The sequence below is a fragment of the Haliotis rubra genome, unplaced genomic scaffold (assembly GCF_003918875.1).
Source record: "Haliotis rubra isolate DU_JTF1 unplaced genomic scaffold, ASM391887v1 Scf1330, whole genome shotgun sequence".
NCBI classification, from domain to species: domain Eukaryota; kingdom Metazoa; phylum Mollusca; class Gastropoda; order Lepetellida; family Haliotidae; genus Haliotis; species Haliotis rubra.
The window spans coordinates 113,450-134,363 of record NW_025765260.1 but is presented as its reverse complement, the minus strand read 5'-3'; the positions used below and the strand labels follow the sequence as shown (position 1 = coordinate 134,363).

General features: G+C 44.9%; 1 protein-coding gene across 3 annotated transcripts in view; it reads right to left on the bottom strand.

The window, feature by feature from the left end:
- Positions 1 to 20,914, bottom strand: part of LOC124267716 (FMRFamide receptor-like) — a 69,329-nt gene that overhangs the window by 7,964 nt on the left and 40,451 nt on the right. Inside the window, exon 1 of one of the 3 annotated variants that reach the window (XM_046702701.1) lies at positions 8,049 to 8,202. The exons of the other annotated variants lie outside the window; for them this stretch is intronic. The gene's annotated coding sequence lies outside the window, so the exon portion shown is untranslated. Of the gene's footprint in view, positions 1 to 8,048; positions 8,203 to 20,914 lie in introns of those variants that run through there. 3 annotated transcript variants of the gene reach the window in all.

Genomic DNA, 20,914 nt, shown 5'->3' with positions numbered 1-20,914 from the left:
ACTCTTACATCAGTTCAACTACCTCACTCTTCCATGAGTTGAACCTACCTCACTCTTACAATAGTTGAACAAACCTCACTCTTACAATAGTTGAACTACCTCACTCTTCCATCAGTTGAACCATCCTCACTCTTACAATAGTTTAACAAACCTCACTCTTACAATAGTTGAACCTACCTCACTCTTCCATCAGTTGAACCTTCTTACTTCACTCTTCAATCAGTTGAACCCACCTCACTCTTACAATAGTTGAACCTACCTCACTCTTTCATCAATTGAAATAGTTGAACCTACCTCACTCTTTTCATCAGTTGAACAAACCTCACTCTTCCATCAGTTTCCTCAACTAACCTCACTCTACCATCAGTTGAACTACCTCACTCTTCCATCAGTTGAACCAACCTCACCCTTCCATCAGTTGAACCTACCTCACTCTTCCATCAGTTGAACCAACATCACTCTTCCATCAGTTGAACCAACCTCACTCCTCCGTCAGTTGAACCTACCTCACTGTTCCATCAGTTGAACTTACCTCACTCTTCCATCAGTTGAACTTCCTTACTCTTCCATCAGCTCAACTACCTGAACTACCTTACACTTCCATCAGTTCAACTACCCCACTCTTCCATCAGTTGAAGTACCTCACTCTTCAATCATTTGAACCTACCCAAATCTTCCATCAGTTGAACAAACCTCACTCTTTCATCAGTTGAACCATCCTCACTCTTCAATCAGTTGAACTACCTCACTCTACCATCAGTTGAACTACCTCACTCTTCCATCAGTTGAACCAACCTCACCCTTCCATCAGTTGAACCTACCTCACTCTTCCATCAGTTGAACCAACATCACTCTTCCATCAGTTGAACCAACCTCACTCCTCCGTCAGTTGAACCTACCTCACTGTTCCATCAGTTGAACTTACCTCACTCTTCCATCAGTTGAACTTCCTTACTCTTCCATCAGCTCAACTACCTCACTCTTTCATCAGTTCAACTACTTCACTCTTCCATCAGTTGAACCTACCTCACACTTCCACCAGTTGAACTACCTCACTCTTCCATCAGTTGAACATACCTCACTCTTTTATCAGTTGAACTACATCACTCTTCCATCAGTTGAACTACATCACTCTTCCATCAGTTGAACTACCCCACTCTTCCATTAGTTGAGCCTACCTCACTTTTGCAATAGTGGAACTACCTCACATTTCCATCAGTTGAAATTACCTCACCCGTCCATCAGTTGAACCTACATCACTCTTCCGTCAGTTGAACAACCTCATACTTTCATCAGTTTTACCTACCTCACTCTTTTATCAGTTGAACTACCTCACTCTTCCATCAGTTGAACTACCTCACTCTACCATCAGTTCAACTACCTCATTCTTCCATCAGTTGAACCAGCCTCACTCTTCAATCAGTGGAACCAACCTCACTCTTCCATCAGTTGTACCTACCTTACTCTTCCATAAGTTGAACGAACCTTACTCTTCCATCAGTTGAACCAACATCACTCTACCATCAGTTGAACCTACCTCACTCTTCCATATGTTGAACCTACTTCACTTTTGCAACAGTTGAACTACCTCACTCTTCCATCAGTTGAACTACCTCACACTTTCATCAGTTGAACCTACCTCACTCTTCCATCAGTTGAACCTACCTCACTCTTTTATCAGTTGAACTACCTCACTTTTACATCAGTTCAACTACCCCACTCTTACATCAGTTCAACTTCCTCCCTCTTCAATCAGTTGAACCTACCTCACTCTTACAATAGTTGAACCAACCTCACTCTTACAATAGTTGAACTACCCCACTCTTCAATCAGTTCAACTTACCTCACTCTTACAATAGTTTAACGAACCTCACTCTAACAATAGTTGAACATACCTCACTCTTCCATCAGTTGAACCAACCTCACTCTTCCATCAGTTGAACCTACCTCACTTTTACATCAGTTCAACTACCTCACTCTTCAATCAGTTGAACCTACTTCACTTTTCCATCAGTTGAACCTACCTCACTCTTCCATTAGTTGAACTTACCTCACTCTTCCACCAGTTCAACTACCCCACTCTTCCATCAGTTCAACTACCCCACTCTTTCATCAGTTGAACCTACCCCAATCTTCCATATGTTGAACCATCCTCACTCTTCCATAAGTTGAACTACCTCACTCTTCCTTCAGTTGAACCTACCTCACTTTTCCATCAGTTGAACCTACCTCACTCTTCCATCAGTTGAACTTACCTCACTCTTCCATCAGTTGAACCTACCTCACTCCTCCATCAGTTGAACCTACCTCACTCTTCAATCAGTTGAACTAACCTCACTCTTCCATCAGTTGAAACTACCTCACTCTTCCATCAGTTGAACCTACCTCACTCTTTCATCAGTTGAACCTACCTCACTCTTTTACATCAGTTGAACCTACCACCACTCTCTTCCATCAGTTGAACCTACCTCACTCTTCCATCAGTTGAACTACACCTCACTTTTCCATCAGTTAAACTAACCCCTCTTCAATCAGTTGAACTACCTCACTCTTCCATCAGTTGAAGCTACCTCACTTTTGCAATAGTCGAACTCCCTCACTCTTCCATGAGTTGAAACTACCTCCTCACTTTTGCAATAGTTGAACTACCCTCACTCTTCCATCTGTGGAAATTACTTCACTGTTCCATCAGTTGAACCTACCTCACTCTTCCATCAGTTGAACCTACCTCACTATTCTATCAGTTGAACCTAACTCACTCTTACATAAGTTGAACTGCCTCCCACTTACATCAGTTGAACCTACATCACTCTTTCATCAGTTGAACCTACCTCACTCTTCCATCAGTTAAACTACCTCACTCTTTACAATACTTGAACTACCACACTCTTACAATAGTTGAACTACCTCACTCTTCCATCAGTTGAACTACCTCACACTTACAATAGTTGAACCTACCTCACTCTTCAATAGTTGAACCTACCTCACTCTTACAATAGTTAAACCAACCTCCCTCTTCAATAGTTGAACCTACCTCACTCTTCCATCAGTTCAACTACCTCACTCTTACATCAGTTGAACTACCTCACTCTTCCATCAGTTGAACCAACCCTCACTCTTACATCAGTTGAACCAACCTCACTCTTACCATCAGTTGAACCTACCTCACTCTTTCCATCAGTTGAACCAACCTCACTCTTCCATCAGTTGAACCTACCTTACTCTTCCATCAGTTGAACTACCTCACTCTTCCATCAGTTGAACTAACCTCACTCTTCCATCAGTTGAACTACCTCACTCTTCCATCAGTTCAACTACCTCACTCTTCCATCAGTTGAACCAACCTCACTCTTTCATCAGTTGAACCAACCTCACTCTTCCATCAGTTGAACCTACCTCACTCTTTCATCAGTTGAACCAACCTCACTCTTCCATCAGTTGAACCTACCTTACTCTTACATCAGTTGAACCGACCTCAATCTTTCATCAGATGAACCAACCTCACTCTTGAATCAGTTGAACTACCTCACTCTTCCATCAGTTGAACTACCTCACTCTTCCATCAGTTGAACCTACCCCACTCTTACAATAGTTCAACAAACCTCACTATTACAATAGTTGAACCTACCTCACTCTTTCATCAGGTGAACCAACCTCACTCTTCCATCAGTTGAACCTACCTCAATGTTCAATCAGTTGAACCTACCTCACTCTTTCATCAGTTGAACCAACCTCACTCTTCCATCAGTTGAACCTACCTCACTTTTCCATCAGTTGAACCTACCTCACTCTTCCATAAGTTGAACCTACCTCACTCTTCCATCAGTTGAACCTACCTCACTCTTCCATCAGTTAAACCTACCTCACTGTTCCATCAGTTGAACTACCTCACTCTTCAATCAATTGAACTACCTCACTCTTCCATCAGTTGAACCTACCTCACTCTTCAATCAGTTGAACTACCTCACTCTTCCATCAGTTGAACCTACCTCACTTTTCCATCAGTTCAACTACCTCACTCTTCCATCAGTTGAACTACCTCACTCCTCAATCAGTTGAACTACCTTCCATCAGTTGAACCATTCTCTCTTCCATCAGTTGAACCTACCTCACTCTTCCACCAGTTGAACCATCCTCACTCTACCATCAGTTGAACTACCTCACTCTTCAATCAGTTGAACCATCCTCACTCTTCCATCAGTTGAACCAACCTCACTCTTCAATAAGTTGAACTACCTCACTCTTTTATTAGTTAAACCATCCTCACTCTTCCATCAGCTGAACCATCCTCACTCTTCCATCAGTTGAACTACCTCACTCTTCAATCAGTTGAACTACCTAACTCTTTTATCATTTGCACCTACCTCACTCTTCAATCAGTTGAACCTACCTCATTCTTCAATCAGTTGAACCATCCTCACTCTCCCATCAGTTGAACCAACCTCACTCTTCAATCAGTTGAACTACCTCACTCTTTTATTAGTTGAACCATCCTCACTCGTCGATCAGTTGAACCATCCTCACTCTTCCATCAGTTGAACTACCTCACTCTTCAATCAGTTGAACTGCCTCACTCATTTATCAGTTGCACCTACCTCACTCTTCAATCAGTTGAACCTACCTCACTCTTCCATCAATCGAACCTACCTCACTCTTTCATCAGTTGAACCTACCTCACTGTTACATCAGTTGAAACTTCCTCACTCTTACATCAGTTCAACTACCTCACTCTTCAATCAGTTGAACCTACCTCACTCTTACAATAGTTGAACTACCTCACTCTTCCATCAGTTGAACTACCTCACTCTTACAATAGTTGAACCTACCTCACTCTTCAATAGTTGAACCTACCTCACTCTTACAATAGTTAAACCAACCTCACTCTTACAATAGTTGAACCTACCTCACTCTTCCATCAGTTCAACTACCTCACTCTTCAATCAGTTGAACTACCTCACTCTTACATCAGTTGAACCAGCCTCACTCTTACAATAGTTGAACCAACCTCACTCTTACAATAGTTGAACCTACCTCACTCTTTCATCAGTTGAACCAACCTCACTCTTCCATCAGTTCAACCTACCTTACTCTTACATCAGTTGAACCTACCTCACTCTTTCATCAGATGAGCCTACCCCACTCTTACAATAGTTCAACCAACCTCACTATTACAATAGTTAAACCTACCTCACTCTTTCATCAGGTGAACCAACCTCACTCTTCCATCAGTTGAACCTACCTCACTGTTACATCAGTTGAACCTACCTCACTCTTTCATCAGTTGAACCAACCTCACTCTTCCATCAGTTGAACCTACCTCACTGTTACATCAGTTGAACCTACCTCACTCTTCCATTAGTTGAACCTACCTCACTCTTCCATCAGTTGAACCTACCTCACTCTTCAATCAGTTGAACTACCTCACTCTTCCATCAGTTGAACCTACCTCACTCTTCCATCAGTTGAACCTACCTCACTCTTCCATCAGTTGAACCTACCTCACTCTTCCATCAGTTAAACCTACCTCACTGTTCCATCAGTTGAACTACCTCACTCTTCAATCAATTGAACTACCTCACTCTTCCACCAGTTGAACCTACCTCACTCTTCAGTGAGTTGAACTACCTCACTCTTCCATCAGTTGTACCTACCTCACTTTTCCATCAGTTGAACCATCCTCGCTCTGTCATCAGTTGAACTACCTCACTCTTCAATCAGTTGAACTACCTCACTCTTTTATTAGTTAAACCATCCTCACTCTTCCATCTGCTGAACCATCCTCACTCTTCCATCTGTTGAACCAACCTCACTCTTCAATCAGTTGAACTACCTCACTCTTTTATCAGTTGAACCAACCTCACTCTTCAATCAGTTGAACTACCTCACTCTTTTATTAGTTGAACCATCCTCACTCGTCGATCAGTTGAACCATCCTCACTCTTCCATCAGTTGAACTACCTCACTCTTCAATCAGTTGAACTGCCTCACTCTTTTATCAGTTGCACCTACCTCACTCTTCCATCAGTTGAACTACCTCACTCTTCCATCAGTTGAACCAACCTCACTCTTCCATCAATCGAACCTACCTCACTCTTTCATCAGTTGAACCTACCTCACTATTTCATCAGTTGAACTACCTCACTCTTCCATCAGTTGAACTACATCTTACAATAGTCTTTCCATCAGTTGAACTACCTCACTCTTCCATCAGTTGAACCATCCTCACTCTGTCATCAGTTGAACTACCTCACTCTTCAATCAGTTGAACCATCCTCACTCTTCCATCAGTTGAACCAACCTCACTCTTCAATAAGTTGAACCATCCTCACTCTTTTATCAGTTGAACCATCCTCACTCTTCAATCAGTTGAACTACCTCACTCTTTTATCAGTTGAACCTACCTCACTCTTCAATCAGTTGAACCTACCTCACTCTTCAATCAGTTGAACCTACCTCACTCTTCCATCAGTTGAACTGCCTCACTCTTCAATCAGTTGAACTACCTCACTCTTCCATCAGTTGAACCATCCTCACTCTTCCATCAGCTGAACTACCTCACTCTACCATCAGTTGAACCAACCTCACTGTTCAATCAGTTGAACTACCTCACTCTTCCATCAGTTGAACCAACCTCACTGTTCCATCAGTTGAACTACATCACTCTTCAATCAGTTGAACTACCTCACTCTTTTATCAGTTGAACTACCTCACTCTTACAATAGTTGAACTTACCTCACTCAGTTGAAGTGTTGACGACGGGAACTGTTCGCCCTGCCTGGTTGATCCTGCCCGTTACCCCCAGGGAGAGTAAGGGAATGGGACGTAGCAAGCGTAATGCCAGAGGGTTACAGTACTACATTTTTTTGCAACAATAATGGCAGTGAAATTAATAAAATAGAGGCATCAGTTTCTATCGGCGTCCACCAAATAATCCGAAACGATAATGCTGCATATAGCGAACTGCATGATGGACGGAAAAGGCAGAAGGAAATTCGTAATATACATTTAAGTACAGCGAAATGGGTGATTAAAAAAACATTGTAGAATAACTGGCAGGTGGTTTTCATTCTATTAATTATATAGTCGCAGGTATATTCGACAAGGGTTATATCCTAATTCTTAAAACAGGATAATACTTGTTTTTGTGTACCAGACATGCACTTGTAACGCGCTTCACTTGTCTCCTTGCAAAGGAATATATTTAAATGTTACATAACAGTAAAGGATAATATTCCTAGTTCAACGGAACTTATAGCGATGATTTATTATATAATAACCTCCAAGTATCGATTCACATATATCTATATTTGAAGCTACTTTTTGAAAAACAAAACCCTTTCATAAACACACTGATATTTTCATATCAATAAGTGTTAGCAAATCAGTATATATAACGGTTTCTTTCCGTCGTCAGATCCGGTTCAAGTGAGTGGTGTGGTTCTATGCTTGGCACCACCATCTGAACATATTTGTAGAACCTATTTATCAACAACTGTACTGTAAATTGATCCAAACAGAATACCAAAGTTGATGCACGGCGAGTTTGCAATAAGACCACGCACTCTATATATGGTAAGATTTTAAATCCTAGCTGAGCGAACTCCCTACCTGCTTCTGTCCTCCTGGCGGGCGCGGGCTGGTCACTGCATGACTGTGAACGGTAATACTGAACAGCAATACAGGGCAGGAAATGGGGTATACTGTTTGGTCACCCTAAATCTAACTCGATGGCACATGTAAAACACTTCCTCGTGAAACAAAGGAATGATTGTCACTTAGCAAGCACCTTCATATTGTTAAATATACAAGAGAACGTTAATTCACAATTGACTACAACACTTCATTAACGCACCCGAGAGCAATAAAAATGAATACCTTTTTCAAAGTTACAGAGTTAATTTAATCTTTTGTTCCATGACGATCGTTTTCTAACTAGATGTATCAATGTGTTAGTCAGAAGTGCATTCTAATGTCTCTAACACCGTTTAAGGAAGCGCTCGAATACATGTACATTCGGTAGGTTAGGAAGAGTTTATAACCATTCTCACCAGATAAATCCAGTAAACCCATGTCATTCCCTTTCCACTGTCTACTGACGGATGATCCACAATAGAAGGACTTAATCCAAACTAATCCGCTTGTTAGTAGCTCTCTCGTCTCATCCAAGGCATGTTATAGTATGGCTATTGATCACGGAACAACATACCCAGCCAACATCGGAGGCGGCGGACTGCATTGATCTACCGCGCATGCGCACACACAAGGTGTGATGCGAGAATAGTCATTTGGTTCTTGATCTCCTGCAGGCATCAGTGACAGACAGCAGCACACTGACAGACAGCAGTACAAAGGCCCGCAGACACAGAGTGACTGTCAACTCCAGATCTGCTAACTACTTTCAGCCATTGATACTGAGACTGTTCACTGGCAGAATCCTTGACACTCCCGTATTTCTAATTGCAGCAGTGGGCGTGCGTCGTCTTTTATTCTTTGAGTTTCCGAACGTATTAGCACTTGACATGGTTGTAGAAAGGCGTCAAGTAGTAGGCGTCTAGTAGTAGTAGCTTGGGGAATGTTTTTTACATTCTTTGTTGTATCCTTCCCTCTCTGACAGACTGAAGGGGTGCACGTGGACCGTCTTCCATGGCGGCGGAATGCCACGGCAGGTGACATGAGACTCCCATCGGGTAGTGCGGGGTGCACGTGGAGCGTCATCCATGGCGGCGGATTGCCACAGCAGGTGACATGAGACTCCCATCGGGTAGTGCGGGGTGCACGTGGAGCGTCATCCATGGCGGCGGATTGCCACGGAAGGTGACATGAGACTCCCATCGGGTAGTGCGCGGCAGTGCGGGAGACTCCCATGGACCGTCTTCCATGGCTGCGGATTGCCACAGCAGGTGACATGAGACTCCCATCGGGTAGTGCGGGGTGCACGTGGAGCGTCTTCCATGGCGGCGGAATGCCACGGCAGGTGACATGAGACTCCCATCGGGTAGTGCGGGGTGCACGTGGAGCGTCATCCATGGCGGCGGATTGCCACGGCAGGTGACATGAGACTCCCATCGGGTAGTGCGGGTGCACGTGGAGCGTCATCCATGGCGGCGGATTGCCACGGCAGGTGACATGAGACTCCCATCGGGTAGTGCGGGGTGCACGTGGAGCGTCTTCCATGGCTGCGGATTGCCACAGCAGGTGACATGAGACTCCCATCGGGTAGTGCGGGGTGCACGTGGACCGTCTTCCATGGCTGCGGATTGCCACGGCAGGTGACATGAGACTCCCATCGGGTAGTGGGGAGTGAACGTGGAGGGGCATAAATGGGGGCGGATTGCCACAAGCGGTGACGGGAGACTCCCTTCGGGTAGTGCAAGGCGCACGTAGAAAAAAACTTTCTCATAGGATCTGGTGTGGGTACCCAGTGGGGTAGCCCTAGTGGTTAAAGCGTTCGCTCGTCACGCCGAAGACCCGGGATCGATTTCCCACATGGGTACAATGTGTGAAGCCCTTTTCTGGTGTCCCCCGCCGTGATATTGCCTGAATATTGCAAAAAGCGGCGTAAACCCAAACTCACTCACTCACCCAGAACACTCAGCCAGCGGTTATTGACTTCTTGACAACTGTTGGCAGTGTGGCACCTTGTGGGTTGGAATCAACAACTGTATTACCTTCTGCCCCACGTGGTAGAGTGCCAGTACCGTGCCTGCCGCGATGTCCCTGTCTGATAATACTGGCTTAAATATGGACCGACTCTCTGACGTTTAACCAAACTCTCCGTGCACCCGATTTATGCCATTGTGCTTTCACCAGGAGCGTATCATGGAGCACACAGTACTATTAACGCCTTCACGGTAGGTATTCGTCAAGCTTTCCACACCACATTACTGTTAATGCGTTCACTGCCTACCGCAGCACCAGTTGTAGGACGTCTGTCGTAGGACTGACAGGCTTGAAAAGTTTGTGAATAAGACATTAGACCACTAGTAAAACCTGAAACACGTGACCTGTACGTGACACGACACGTTTCAGAATAACAGAATCTGATATAACGTATTCTTGCTGTCGAGAGAGCAGGATCATGGGGAAAGATGAGATATTTTTCAAATCTTGGTTGAAGGTCACAGCCTTAGTAAAGTTATCAATATATTTAACTGTTGCCAAAAGGATAATCTTTCCAAAATCGAGGAAAGAGTGACCAAAGTAATGCCCGATGTATGTTTCCTGACTGTCCAGCAGTCGGCTTGCCGCTACATGTTTGTGGGACAGGAACCACTCAAAGGGCAGTTCTCCTTCTCCGCGAACACCCGGTGTCTTACCTTCATCACCTGCTCAGTTACAGAATGGATAGTAAATGGAATCTGCTTTTAACTTTTTTTTCTTATGAATAAAAAGTGTTTTGTCACTTATTTATGTATGCACATTCTTTTTCTGTTTAATTAATAGACCATTGAAACATCTCCTCTAATGGCAGGATCTGCGGTTTTCTTGACATCAAAACATTGATTTCCGTGTAACACGGCATTTGAAATGGTGTCAGGCATCTGTTAGTTTTGAGCACGGCCTTTGCACTAGAAGGCGCTGCCGATTTTCATGACAGTTCGTATTTCATCTTAGCGTACTTAAGCTTGCATTTCGAAACAATGTCGACTACCTTTCACCGTAACCGGCGAGTACTCATATTACATACAGATCCCACAAAGTCTACATGACATGAAACTGCAGTGCCGTCATAAACCAAACTGGGGTAAGTCAAACTTTAGCTAAGGTAAGCAAACTAAGGTAAGTCAATAAATAATGCCAGAGTAATAACAGCATCAATGTTCACCGTCGGCAATACAACAAGTCGGTAGTTAGCAGTGAAGATGCCACAGCAGCAGGCTAGAAACGTTTACAACTGTTGCCAGGTACGTCATCAGACAGCAGCAGGCTAGAGACGTTTACACTGTGGCTAAGTACGCCATAAACACAGCAGTAGGCAAGAGACGTTTACAATGTGGCGATGTACGCCATAGATACAGCAGCAAGAGACGTTTACAATGTGGCGATGTACGCCATACACAGCGGCCAGAGACGCCACACTGTAGACACAGCCAGACACAGCAGCAGGCTAGAGACGTTTACACTGTGGCCAGGTACGCCATAAACACAGCAGTAGGCAAGAGACGTTTACACTGTGGCCATGTACGTCATAGACACAGCAGCAGGCTAGAGACGTTTACACTGTGGCGATGTACGTCATAGACACAGCAGCAGGCTAGAGACGTTTACACTGTGGCCAGGTACGTCATAGACACAGCAGCAGGCTAGAGACGTTTGCACTGTAGCCCAAAAGGTCATAAACACATAGCAGCAGGCTAGAGACGTTTACACTGTGGCCAGGTACGTCATGGACACAGCAGCAGGCTAGAGACGTTTACACTGTGGCCAGGTACGTCATGGACACAGCAGCGTGGCTAGAGACGTTTACACTGTGGCCAGGTGCGTCATAAACACAGCAGCAGGCTAGAGACGTTTACACTGTGGTCCAGGTACGCCATGGACATAGCAGCAGCAGGCTGTGGCCAGGTAGAGAGAGACGTTTACAAACACAGTGTGGCCAAGTACGTCATAAACACAGCAGCAGGCAGAGACGCCATGGACACAGCAGCTAAGATTTGCAGCAGGCTAGAGACGTTTACACTGTGGCCAGGTACGTCATAAACACAGCAGCAGGCTAGAGAGACGTTTGACGTTTGCACTGTGGCCAGGTACGTCATAGACATAGCAGTAGGCAAGAGACGTTTGCACTGTGGCCAGGTGCGTCATAGACATAGCAGTAGGCAAGAGACGTTTGCACTGTGGCCAGGTACGTCATAGACACAGCAGCAGGCTAGAGACGTTTGCACTGTGGCCAAGAGGTCATAAAGACACAGCAGCAGGCTAGAGACGTTTACACTGTGGCCAGGTACGTCATAAACACAGCAGCAGGCTAGAGACGTTAACGCTGTGGCCAGGTACGTCATAACCACAGCAGCAGGCTAGAGACGTTAACGCTGTGGCCAAGTGCGTCATGGACACAGCAGCGTGCTAGAGACGTTTACGCTGTGGGCAGGTGCGTCATAAACACAGCAGCTGGCTAGAGACGTTTGCACCGTGGCCAGGTGCGTCATAAACACAGCACCAGACTAGAGACGTTTATACTGTGGCGAGGTACGTCGTGGACACAGCAGCAGGCTAGAGACGTTTGCCAATGTGGCCAGGTACGTCATAAACACAGCAGCAGGCTAAAGGCGTTTACACTGTGGTCCAGGTACGTCATAAACACGTACACGTAAATATTATTGCCTGTTCTAAGTATACGTGTATCTGTGCACACAGTCTCTTACCTGTTCAAACAGTTTCTTATTGGCTGTTCTAAGTAAACGTGTATCAGTGCACACAGTCTCTTAGCTGTTCACACAGTCTCCTGTTGCCCGTTTACATCGCCTACTCACTGGTCTTGGAAAATTGGCATATATTCAACCAATAGGAGATGACTTTCCAGGCGAAGATATTTCTGTATTTCCGTGCTACAGCGTAGTTGTAATGATGAACCGATGAAATGAGTGTGCAATATTGACCCTACAAGAGACAGACACGAAACTGTACGCCTTCCTTTTCTCACCACCTCCGCTCAGTAGAAAGACGCCAAGCTACCACGGTTCCCAATATGTAACACATAACACATAACTGATATACTGAAAGACAATCTTTCTAAGATAGTCTGTGCTGTAGCTTCATCGAACCACCAACCTTTTGTTGTAACAGTTAGAACCATGCTGATGAACCAGGCACGATGTTGAAGTGGCAAGAACGACGTTGTTGTATGATATTGTAATGGAAAACACGGTGCAGAAGTAGTAGGCACGATGTTGTAGCAGTGAGCACGATGTTGTAGCAGTGAGCACGATGTTGTAGCAGTGAGCACGATGATGTAGCAGTGAGCACGATGTTGTAGCAGTGAGCACGGATGTTGTAGCAGTGAACACGATGTTGTACCAGTGAGCACGATGTTGTAGCAGTGAGTACGATGCTGTAGCAGTGAGCACGATGTTGTAGCATCGAGCACGATGTTGTAGAAGTGAACACGATATTGTAACAGTGAACACGATGTTGTAGCAGTGAGCACAATGTTGTAGCAGTGAGCAGCAGGATATTGTAGCAGTGAGCAGCACGATATTGTAGCAATGAGCAGGATATTGTAGCAGTGAGCAGACGATATTGAATCAGTGATCAGCACGATATTGTTGCAGGGAGCAGCACGATATTGTAGCAGTGAGCAGCAGGATATTGTAGAAGTGAGCAGCACGATATTGTAGTAATGAGCAGGATATTGTAGAAGTTTTCAGGACGATATTGTAGAAGTGAGCAGCACGATATTGTAGCAATGAGCATCACGATATTGTAGCAGTGAGCAAAACGATATTGTAGCAGTGAGCAAAACGATATTGTAGCAGTGATCAGGACGATATTGTAGCAGTGAACAGCACGATGATGTAGCAGTGAGCACGATGTTGTAACAGTGAGCAGGATATTGTAACAGTGAACACGATGTTGTAGCAGTGAGCACAATGTTGTAGCAGTGAGCAGCAGGATATTGTAGAAGTGAGCAGCACGATATTGTAGTAATGAGCAGGATATTGTAGAAGTTTTCAGGACGATATTGTAGAAGTGAGCAGCACGATATTGTAGCAATGAGCATCACGATATTGTAGCAGTGAGCAAAACGATATTGTAGCAGTGAGCAAAACGATATTGTAGCAGTGATCAGGACGATATTGTAGCAGTGAACAGCACGATGTTGTAGCAATGAGCAAAACGATATTATAGCAGTGATCAGGACGACATTGTAGAAGTGAGCAGCACGATATTGTAGCAGAGAGCAGCACGATATTGTAGACGTGATCAGGTCGATAGTGTAGAAGTGAGCAGCACGATATTGTAGCAGTGATCAGGACGATGTTGTAGCAGTGAGCAGCACGATATTGTAGCAATGAGCAAAACGATATTATAGCAGTGATCAGGACGACATTGTAGAAGCGAGCAGCACGATATTGTAACAGTGAGCAGCACGATATTGTAGCAGTGATCAGGACGATATTGTAGCAGTGAACAGCACGATGTTGTAGCAATGAGCAAAACGATATTATAGCAGTGATCAGGACGACATTGTAGAAGTGAGCAGCACGATATTGTAGCAGAGAGCAGCACGATATTGTAGACGTGATCAGGTCGATAGTGTAGAAGTGAGCAGCACGATATTGTAGCAGTGATCAGGACGATGTTGTAGCAGTGAGCAGCACGATATTGTAGCAATGATCAGGACGACATTGTAGTAGTGAGCAGCACGATATTGTAGCAGTGAGCAGCAGGATATTGTAGCAGTGAGCAGCACGATATTGTAGTAGTGAGCAGCAAGATATTGTAGCAGTGAGCAGCAGGATATTGTAGTAGTGACCAGGACGACATTGTAGTAGTAAGCAGCACGATATTGTAGCAGTGAGCAGCAGGATATTGTAGTAGTGATCAGCAAGATATTGTAGTAGTGAGCAGCAGGATATTGTAGCAGTGAGCAGGACGATATTGTAGTAGTGAGCAGCAAGATATTGTAGCAGTGAGCAGCAGGATATTGTAGTAGTGATCAGGACGACATTGTAGTAGTGAGCAGCACGATATTGAAGAAGTGAGCAGCACGATATTGTAGAAGTGAGCAGCACGATATTGTAGCAGTGAGCAGCAGGATATTATAGCAGTGAGCAGCAGGATATTGTAGCAGTGAGCAGCAGGATATTGTAGCAGTGAGCAGCAGGATATTGTAGCAGTGAGCAGCACGATATTGTAGCAGTGAGCAGCAGGATATTGTAGCAATGAGCAGCACGATATTGTAGTAGTGAGCAGCACGATATTGTAGCGTGATGACGATATTGTAGCAGTGAGCAGCACGGATATTGTAGCAGTGAGCAGCAGGATATTGTAGCAGTGAGCAGCAGGATATTGTAGCAGGTGAGCAGCAGGATATTGTAGCAGTGAGCAGCAGGATATTGTAGCAGTGAGCAGCACGATATTGTAGCAGTGAGCAGCAGGATATTGTAGAAGTGAGCAGCACGATATTGTAGCAGTGAGCAGCACGATATTGTAGCAGTGAGCAGCACGATATTGTAGCAGTGAGCAGCACGATATTGTAGCAGTGAGCAGCACGATATTGTAGCAGTGAGCAGCACGATGTTGTAGCAGTGAGCAGCACGATATTGTAGCAGTGAGCAGCACGATATTGTAGCAGTGAGCAGCAGGATATTGTAGCAGTGAGCAGCACGATATTGTAGCAGTGAGCAGCACGATATTGTAGCAGTGAGCAGCACGATATTGTAGCAGTGAGCAGCACGATATTGTAGCAGTGAGCAGCACGATATTGTAGCAGTGAGCAGCACGATGTTGTAGCAGTGAGCAGCAGGATATTGTAGAAGTGAGCAGCACGATATTGTAGCAGTGAGCAGCACGATATTGTTGCAGTGAGCATCACGATATTGTAGCAGTGAGCAGCACGATATTGTAGAAGTGAGCAGCACGATATTGTAGCAGTGAACAGGACGATATTGTAGCAGTGAGCAGCACGATGTTGTAGCAGAGAGCAGCACGATATTGTAGAAGTGATCAGGTCGATATTGTAGAAGTGAGCAGCACGATATTGTAGCAGTGATCAGGACGATATTGTAGCAGTGAGCAGCACGATATTGTAGCAGTGAGCAGCACGATATTATAGCAGTGAGCAGCACGATATTGTAGCAGTGAGCAGCCCGATATTGTAGCAGTGAGCAGCAGCATATTGTAGATATTGTTGCAGTGAGCAGCACGATATTGTAGAAGTGATCAGGTCGATATTGTAGAAGTGAGCAGCACGATATTGTAGCAGAGAGCAGCAGGATATTGTAGAAGTGAGCAGGTCGATAGTGTAGAAGTAAGCAGCACGATATTGTTGCAGAGAGCAGCACGATATTGTAGAAGTAATCAGGTCGATAGTGTAGAAGTGAGCAGCACGATATTGTAGCAGTGATCAGGACGACATTATAGAAGTGAGCAGCACGATATTATAGAAGTGAGCAGCACGATATTGTAGCAGTGAGCAGCACGATATTGTTGCAGTGAGCAGCACGATATTGTAGCAGTGAGCAGGACGATATTGTAACAGTGAGCAGCACGATATTGTAGCAGTGATCAGGACGATATTGTAGCAGTGAACAGCACGATGTTGTAGTAATGAGCAAAACGATATTATAGCAGTGATCAGGACGACATTGTAGAAGTGAGCAGCACGATATTGTAGCAATGAGCAGCACGATATTGTAGCAGTGAGCAGCAGGATATTGTAGCAGTGAGCAGCACGATATTGTAGCAGTGAGCAGCACGATATTGTAGCAGTGAGCAGCACGATATTGTAGCAGTGAGCAGCACGATATTAGTGTAGTGAGCAGCGGGATATTGTAGCAGTGAGCAGCACGATATTGTAGCAGTGAGCAGCACGATATTGTAGCGAAGTGAGCAGCACGATATTGTAGCAGTGAGCAGCACGATATTGTAGAAGTGAGCAGCACGGTATTGTAGCAGTGAGCAGCACGATATTGTAGCAGTGAGCAGCACGATATTTGTAGCAGTGAGCAGCGATATTGTAGCAGTGAGCAGCACGATATAATAGCAGCAGTGAGCAGCACGATATTGTAGCAGTGAGCAGGACGATGTTGTGATAGTAGCGTGAGCAGCACGATATTGTAGCAGTGAGCAGCACGATATTGTAGCAGTGAGCAGCACGATATTGTAGCAGTGAGCAGCACGATATTGTAGCAGTGAGCAGCACGATATTGTAGCAGTGAGCAGCACGATATTGTAGCAGTGAGCAGGACGATATTGTAGCAGTGAGCGGCATATGTTGCAGCAGTGAGCAGCACGATATTGTAGAAGTGATCAGGTCGATATTGTAGAAGTGAGCAGCACGATATTGTAGCAGTGAGCAGCACGATATTGTAGCAGTGAGCAGCACGATATTGTAGCAGTGAGCAGCACGATATTGTAGAAGTGAGCAGCACGATATTGTAGCAGTGAGCAGCACGATATTGTAGCAGTGAGCAGCACGATATTGTAGCAATGAGCAGGATATTGTAGCAGTGATCAGGACGATATTGTAGAAGTGAGCAGCACGATATTGTAGCAATGAGCAGCACGATATTGTAGCAGTGAGCAGCACGATATTGTAGCAGTGAGCAGCACGATATTGTAGCAATGATCAGGACGACATTGTAGCAGTGAGCAGCACGATATTGTAGCAGTGAGCAGCACGATATTGTAGCAATGAGCAGGATATTGCAGCAGTGATGAGGACGATATTGTAGCAGTGAGCAGCACGATATTGTAGCAATGATCAGGACGACATTGTAGCAGTGAGCAGCACGATATTGTAACAGTGAGCAGCACGATATTGTAGCAGTGATCAGGACGATATTGTAGCAGTGAGCAGCACGATATTGTAGCAATGAGCAAACGATATTGTAGCAGTGAGCAGCACGATATTGTAGCAGTGAGCAGCACGATATTGTAGCAGTGAGCAGCACGATATTGTAGCAGTGAGCAGGACGATATTGTAGCAGTGAGCAGCACGATATTGTAGCAGTGATCAGGACGATATTGTAGCAGTGAGTAAGCACGATATTGTAGCAGTGATCAGGACGATATTGTAGTAGTGAGCAGCACGATATTGTAGCAGTGAGCAGCAGGATATTGTAGCAGTGAGCAGCACGATATTGTAGTAGTGAGCAGCACGATATTGTAGCAGTGAGCAGCAGGATATTGTAGCAGTGATCAGGACGACATTGTAGTAGTGAGCAGCACGATATTGTAGCAGTGAGCAGCACGATATTGTAGCAGTGAGCAGCACGATATTGTAGAAGTGAGCAGCAGGATATTGTAGCAGTGAGCAGGACGATATTGTAGCAGTGAGCAGCACGATATTGTAGCAGTGATCAGCACGATATTGTAGTAGTGAGCAGCAGGATATTGTAGCAGTGAGCAGGACGATATTGTAGCAGTGAGCAGCACGATATTGTAGCAGTGAGCAGCAGGATATTGTAGCAGTGATCAGCACGACATTGTAGCAGTGAGCAGCACGATATTGAAGAAGTGAGCAGCACGATATTGTAGCAGTGAGCAGCACGATATTGTAGCAGTGAGCAGCAGGATATTATAGCAGTGAGCAGCAGGATATTGTGGCAGTGAGCAGCAGGATATTGTAGCAGTGAGCAGCAGGATATTGTAGCAGTGAGCAGCAGGATATTGTAGCAGTGAGCAGCAGGATATTGTAGCAATGATCAGGACGACATTGTAGTAGTGAGCAGCACGATATTGTAGCAGTGAGCAGCACGATATTGTAGCAGTGAGCAGCAGGATATTGTAGCAGTGAGCAGCAGGATATTGTAGCAGTGAGCAGCAGGATATTGTAGTGGTGAGCAGCAGGATATTGTAGCAGTGAGCAGCGGGATATTGTAGCATTGAGCAGCACGATATTGTAGCAGTGAGCAGCAGGATATTGTAGCAGTGAGCAGCAGGATATTGTAGCAGTGAGCAGCAGGATATTGTAGCAGTGAGCAGCACGATATTGTAGCAGTGAGCAGCACGATATTGTAGCAATGAGCAGCACGATATCGTTGCAGTGAGCAGCACGATATTATAGAAGTGAGCAGCACGATATTGTAGCAGTGAGCAGCACGATATTGTAGAAGTGAGCAGCACGATGTTGTAGCAGTGAGCAGCACGATATTGTAGCAGTGAGCAGCACGATATTGTAGCAGTGAGCAGCAGATATTGTAGCAGCACGATATTGTAGCAGTGAGCAGCACGATATTGTAGCAGTGAGCAGCACGATATTGTAGCAGTGAGCAGCACGATATTGTAGAAGTGAGCAGCACGATATTGTAGCAGTGAGCAGCACGATATTGTAGAAGTGAGCAGCACGATATTGTAGCAGTGAGCAGCACGATATTGTAGCAGTGAGCAGCACGATATTGTAGCAGTGAGCATCACGATATTGTAGCAGTGAGCAGCACGATATTGTAGCAGTGAGCAGCACGATATTGTAGCAGTGAACAGGACGATATTGTAGCAGTGAGCAGCACGATATTGTAGCAGTGATCAGGTCGATATTGTAGCAGTGAGCAGCACGATATTGTAGCAGTGATCAGGACGATATTGTAGCAGTGAGCAGCACGATATTGTTGCAGTGAGCAGCACGATATTATAGAAGTGAGCAGCACGATATTGTAGAAGTGAGCAGCCCGATATTGTAGCAGTGAGCAGCAGGATATTGTTGCAGAGAGCAGCACGATATTGTAGAAGTGATCAGGTCGATAGTGTAGAAGTGCGCAGCACGATATTGTAGCAGAGAGCAGCAGGATATTGTAGAAGTGAGCAGGTCGATAGTGTAGAAGTAAGCAGCACGATATTGTTGCAGAGAGCAGCACGATATTGTAGAAATATCAGGTCGATAGTGTAGAATTGAGCCGCACGATATTGTAGCAGTGATCAGGACGACATTATAGAAGTGAGCAGCACGATATTATAGAAGTGAGCAGTACGATATTGTAGAAGTGAGCAGCACGATATTGTTGCAGTGAGCAGCACGATATTGTAGCAGTGAGCAGGACGATATTGTAACAGTGAGCAGCACGATATTGTAGCAGTGATCAGGACGATATTGTAGCAGTGAGCAGCACGATGTTGTAGTAATGAGCAAAACGATATTATAGCAGTGATCAGGACGACATTGTAGAAGTGAGCAGCACGATATTGTAGCAGAGAGCAGCACGATATTGTAGAAGTGATCAGGTCGATAGTGTAGAAGTGAGCAGCACGATATTGTAGCAGTGATCAGGACGATATGGTAGCAGTGAGCAGCACGATATTGTAGCACTGAGCAGCACGGTATTGTAGAAGTGAGCAGCACGATATTGTAGCAGTGAGCAGCACGGTATTGTAGCAGTGAGCAGCACGATATTGTAGAAGTGAGCAGCACGATATTGTAGCAGAGAGCAGCACGATATTGTAGAAGTGATCAGGCCGATATTGTAGAAGTGAGCAGCACGATAGTGTAGCAGTGATCAGGACGACATTGTAAAAGTGAGCAGCACGATATTGTAGCAGTGAGCAGCACGATATTGTAGCAGTGATCAACACGATATTGTAGCAATGAGCAGGATATTGTAGCAGTTATCAGGACGATATTGTAGAATTGAGCAGCACGATATTGTAGCAATGAGCATCACGATATTGTAGCAGTGAGCAAAACGATATTGTAGCAGTGAGCAAAACGATATTGTAGCAATGATCATGACGACATTGTAGCAGTGAGCAGCACGATATTGTAGCAATGAGTAGGATATTGTAGCAGTGATGAGGACGACATTGTAGAAGTGAGCAGCACGATATTGTAGCAGTGAGCAGCACGATATTGTAGCAGTGAGCAGCACGATATTGTAGCAGTGATCAACACGATATTGTAGCAATGAGGAGGATATTGTAGCAGTTATCAGGACGATATTGTAGAAGTGAGCAGCACGATATTGTAGAATTGAGCATCACGATATTGTAGCAGTGAGCAAAACGATATTGTAGCAGTGAGCAAAACGATATTGTAGCAATGATCATGACGACATTGTAGTAGTGAGCAGCACGATATTGTAGCAGTGAGCAGCACGATATTGTAGCAATGAGTAGGATATTGTAGCAGTGATGAGGACGACATTGTAGAAGTGAGCAGCACGATATTGTAGTAATGAGCAGCACGATATTGTAGCAGTGAGCAGCAGGATATTGTAGCAGTGAGCAGCACGATATTGTAGAAGTGAGCAGCACGATA